Source organism: Grammomys surdaster, unplaced genomic scaffold (genome assembly GCF_004785775.1).
Source record: "Grammomys surdaster isolate TR1022 unplaced genomic scaffold, NIH_TR_1.0 126178, whole genome shotgun sequence".
NCBI lineage: Eukaryota > Metazoa > Chordata > Mammalia > Rodentia > Muridae > Grammomys > Grammomys surdaster.
In genome coordinates, this window is record NW_021620984.1 from 9123383 (window position 1) to 9129118 (window position 5736).

Sequence of the window (5736 nt, forward strand, 5' to 3'; positions counted from 1 at the left end):
CACAAACACACATGCAAACACACATATACAAACACACAAAGCTACATCCACATACAAACACACACACAAATACAAACACACAAAGATACACACACATATAAGCATACACACAAATACAAACACACAAAGTTACACACATACACACACAAATACAAACAAGCAAAGTCACACACACACACACACACACACTTTAATAAAAACTTTGTTTAGGGCTCTAGTGATGATGCCTGGCCCATTCAGACAATCTACTTTGGTGAGCTCAGTGTCAGCTGAGTAATCTCCTTAACTACATCTGCAAAATGGCATTTCTCATGAAGGACAGTGAGTCAGTCACTGCAGAAGAGCTGGCTCACAATGTCTGCGCAGTCCACAGGATCAGAGTGGGAGCTTTAGGGGGGGGACACTTAGCATCTTGTCTACTGATGGCTCTATTCCACATAACTGATTTTGTTCTCCTGAATTCATGAGGAAATTTTAGTTTTTATTATATTATGGGACTGTAACTTCTGCTTCATTCTCAGGAGCCTTCAGACTAAGCATGGAAGTATATTTATGGAAGTTTTAAATCTAGAGTATTACTTTTAAGGCAAGCAACCCCTGAGAATATCTTGTGCACTGAAGGCAGGTGCTTTCCCCCCATCTTCCAGTTGAGCCTAGTTTGTTAAGGAGATTGCAAATATCAGGGATTTTTCTTTTATACATTACAGAGCAGAGGGTTTTGCTTTGTTGATGGCTAGGATAGCTCTTTCTCTAGAAAGCATTACAGCATGCGATTTAAATATGCTGCTTTATGACACCCCAGAGCTATTTATTGGCAACATTATCCTTTGTTTCTAATAAATACAGTTTTGCATTCCAGAAACATTTGTAAAATATTTATGAGCCATCTCTCCATCTAAGTTACTAGTTAAAATGACATACTGTAATTTTTGCCGAATAGAAAACAGAGGAGATTTAGTGGCGAGCGATTATAGCCTTTAAATATTTTTTAGAAAACAAAACAAAATAAAAAAGAGGAATAAATTATTAGTCAGTAAATCCAAGACTTAAAGTTAGAAGTTTTAAGGAAGTGTATGTATTTTATTGTATTTGGAAACATTTTTTTTCTAAAAGTTAAACGTAATATAGAGTTTCCTGGGCAGGAGGGAATCTAAACTCCACTATAGACATGCTATCCAGCAGCAAGCGTTGCTGTAGAGGGCCAGATCTTAGCATCATTGTTTGCTTGTTTGCTGTTTTGTTGTTCTTCTTGTTGTTATTGAAGACCATTCTGTAATTATAGGAAGTAAGCGGGCATAGACAGAGCAGCAGTGAATGGGTTGTATTCCATTAAAACTTTAGTTAGAAGAACACATACTGAGCAAGATTTGTTCTGTAAACTGCGGATTACCAACTCAGTATTGGGTGGATCTGAACATAAACCTCCAGTGTTATAAAAAGGTAGAAAAGCAATAACTTGCTTTGATTCACCTATAGGGGGAGCTGTCCACCCCATCCCCACATTGAGGTGTGCCTCCAGGCAATTTCAATAGAAACATACACATACACACACACACACACACACACACACACACACACACACACACACACCTGTAAAAGTGAATAGAAACAACTCAAGCTGCTAGTTCCCAAATAAAAAGACGATATGACCATTTTCAAAACAGGAAACCTATGCCTGAATTGTGTGTCTCTAACATAAAGCACTTCTTTTTCTTCAGGATGAACATTGAAATGCATTTCCCACATATTTTTCCCATGTATAATTTATTTGAAAGGGAGTTCTTGATATGCTTGTAACATAATGATAACTTGGTATACGTGTACACTGTGAAATTGTTACTACTATAAAGTAACTTAACGTAGTGACCATCTCAGACAATCACTACCTGTGTTAAGAATGCCTACATACCAGGCCTCAGTCATGTACACCTGTAATCCAGCACTCTGAACATCTAGATCAGTGGTTCCCAACCTGAAGGGAGGAGTCACATATCAGATACTTGCAATTCACAACAGTAGCAAAATTACAATTGTGAAGTAGCAGCAAAATGTCTTTACGGTTGGGGATCACCACAACATGAGGAACTGTATTAAAGGGTGGCGGCATTAGGAAGGTTGAGAACCACTGCTCTACAGACGTCCTTGAAGAGAACCCAAGTTCAGTTCTCAGCAACCACATCAGGTGGCTCACGGGGACCTGTAGCTTCAGCTCCAGGGGACCTGATTCGCTCAGCTGGTCTCTGAGATGTTGCTATCACTGAGCATCTTAATCCTAAAAGTTGAAACTTTGTATCCTTTGACTGCCATCACCCATTCCACCAAGTTTCAGATCCTGACAATCACCATCCCCCTTGCTTCTAGGACTTCCTTTTTCAAATGCCACATGTAAGTCCAGCTCTTCAGGTGGTCATATGATTTTACGTCTCCACCAGTCTTACATCATTGTAATAAAATACCTCAAACCCCTATGTTAAATTTATAAACTGCCAGTCAGTTAACCTTCATTTATTTAGGGTCACATATAAGTTTCTAACTTTTTTCTTTTGGTTGCTTTTTTTTTTCTTTTCTGATTATTTGTGATCCTCTGGCTTTGTGTTGGTGTTTGCACTTTTAGATAAGAAGCTACTTTGAATTTAATTTTTTTAAAATTCATTTTTTCACCTATGGCGAGGCTATGTGTGTGCAGGTGTGCACACACAGAAGTGTGAGTGTGGAGGCCAAAGGACACTTTTGGGGGATTGGCTCGCTCCCTCCACTGTGCAGGTTCTGGGGTTGAACTCAGGTCATCAGACTTGGTGGTAGATGACTTTGGACCACTGTGATGTCTTGCCTGCTCCACAGTGATTTTAGGGTTTTAACGCTTGCTTCACCAGGCAAACCTACGAGTCATTTATCTCATCAATAGATTCTGGGTTAGCCAACTATGTGGTTAGAGTTGAATATGTAAGGCTAGGTTCGAATCTCGAGGCCACAGGAAACAGCCTGGCATTAGGGTCCGTAGTGATTACATTGATGATTGAGTCCCTGAGCTCATGCTTGGATCCTCAGTTCAGTGGGGCCAGGATCTTAGGATTGAGGACTGGCTTAAAGTGCTGATATTGAAACGAGCCGGGAAACTGAGCCTCCCTCCAGAGGCCATGTCCACTGGCCAAGCCCACGGGCATGGATGTGTTCCTGAATCTACAGTCCTGGAAAAGATCCCACTGGTGTCGACCTGGAGCCTGAGTCTGTAGGGTCTGGCCGGATACTGGGATATCCTGGGATGGGCTTGTTTAGGACCCGTGAAAAGTGATGTTTATGTCACTCTTCTTTAGTCATACATATCACCATGCTGTGCTGCCCAGGCTCGGTAGCAGGGTTTCATGGTTAATGTGAAAGGTCTAACATTCCTCAGTGCATAGTCACTACGCCCACATTTCCACCGAGGGCTGTAAACTATCATCTGGATTCCTTAACACTTGGGAAGGCACTTTTGTGCACGGAGAATTGTTCCCATGGATTCTTCTGTAAAAGGACGAATGTTGGAGACTCCAGCTCTGTCATCGTGCTTATGACTTTCTGGAATCAGTAACATATTAAGTAGCTGAACCTGGACAGGGATGTCCATGGACTATATTGACAGGTTCAACAGTTGAAACTGACGCCAGAAGCTCAGGGTCAACACTGGAGCCAAGCAAAGACCGCCCTCGGTGCCATATTCGGAGAGCTTGAAGACCATCTTCATGTGAAGATTCCCTCTCCTCCAGAACCACAAAGCAACCATCCTTCCAGGTAGCTGCTTTCCACCAGTCTCCTTATATCCTGTGTCTTTTTAAAAAAATATAACTATTTCTGCATGAAAAAAATGTTTATTGGTATAACGCACTAATTTCCTGAGTGTTTAGAAAAATCTACAAGGAATTGTTTTTCTTTCTATACAAATATATTAATGAAAAAATATTTTAAAACCAAAAATAAAGTTTCGATTATTTTCAAAGATATCCTTTATGTGGAGGTTGTGGGTGACATTATTGTCCTTATTCATAATAATTTTGCATAAATCTAGAAATTTAATAAGTGTTTAATTATTTGCATTAACTCTCTTTACAAAATTAATAGAAATAAATCTTCAAAATTAACCATAAATACATTAATATACACTAACAGTAGTCTAGAGGTCTCAGTTTATATCTTGGGAAGCATGATAAATATTTTAATTTTCTATATACAAATTGTCCTTCCCAAATCTTTCTCCTGGTATTTATGTGCTGTGATTTTTATTTAAACTTTAGACATTTACCAAAAAGGTGAAGTCTACATTAAATTATCTATTAAATACATGGTAAACATGATCTAACCCTAGTAGTTATATGTATATTTTTTTTCTTTCAAAGGATGATTTTATTCAGCCAAGTGGGTTATTTTGTTTCCCTGTTCGCTACAGTTTCCTGTGGTAAGTATTAGCTTTAAGAGTTCAAATTAATAGTGTGTGAGAGAGGAATAGTCATGCAAACTATACCACTCCAGAGAAAGCCTTTAACCATACAGCTTTGGGGAAGAAGGCAGATGCTGATACTCCAAAGCAAGAACTGATCCTTAGATATGTTACCCTAAACACAGATGAACGGGAGAGGAACTTAGAGATATCACAGCATCTGTTAGCAGAAGTTTCTGTCTCGAGATTATTCTTCAGCAGACTCTCTCCCACCCACAAAGAGTTGCTTGCCTTTATTACCAGCCTTCTAAATAAAAACTCTACCTGAAAATTGGAAAGAACATCAGATATTGCGTAATGATTGAGTCCAGTCCAAGCATTGATTAGCATATGATATTTTCAATATAAGGCCTAGGGAGCCATTTCTGAACTGAAAGTACTTGCTTTGGGTTTCATTAGTACAGTATGCCTTTGGCAGTCTGGATGGGCAGCTTCCAACACTAGATGTCAGTGTTCTTTCTTTATGCATTCCTTTACTTTTCAGAATATGATCATGGTCCTGAACACCCCGTCTCAACAGTCATTACGGAGGGAGATTTCCCTGGGCATAACATGAGCGGTGTATTCAAAGCTGACTTAAGATATAGCCACTTCTCAAGGGCTGTTTTCTTGACTCTCAAGTACTTGGCAAAGATAGGCTTATCCTTGTAAATAGAAGTCGTTTCTCTAGGTAAACTCTTCTTTTCTGTCCCTTTCTGCTCCCTCCATCTGGCCCACAACTGTAACTGCTCTTCTGTGCCACAACTTTTGCCATGTTCAAACCAATTGAACATGAGGAATGATAGCCAGAGATGCTACAGGCTATAAAATTCACGATCATGGTAGGAAGTGAGACATGGGAATAATTAAAATACTTAAAAACAAGTACTTTATATAGACTTAAAGTACAAAATAGCGACTGCTAATTTTTCCTTTAGTCTTTCATATTTTTCTGCTTTAGCCTACCTGTTGTATAAAGGTGTTATTCATGAATAATAATTTTAGTGAAAGATTATGAATAGTGATGAAAAATAATTTTTAACTTACCTTTGCTACTTACAGCTTATGCAGATGAACATTTTTGTTCTTTTTTCATGGTATTTTGTATGTATGTACATCCTATGCACATATTCAATTATTTCTATAGATTAAAATTTTGGAAATAAGAAATTTTAGAGACAGAATTGTGAATACCTTAGAAGGTTTTAAGGCATGCATTATGGTATTAGCTTCCAGAAAGGCATTCTGTTTGGTTTTCCCTACAAGCATTTGGGAGTATTCAA

At 38.7% G+C, this 5736-nt stretch overlaps 1 long non-coding RNA gene across 1 annotated transcript; it reads left to right on the forward strand.

Annotated features, from left to right (window-relative positions):
- Nucleotides 1–3661: 3661 nt before the first annotated feature.
- LOC114612658 lies at nucleotides 3662–4984 on the forward strand. The gene is made up of 3 exons (XR_003710068.1): nucleotides 3662–3771; nucleotides 4374–4432; nucleotides 4959–4984. It is a non-coding gene; the product is annotated as an uncharacterized LOC114612658 (long non-coding RNA).
- Nucleotides 4985–5736: the final 752 nt, after the last annotated feature.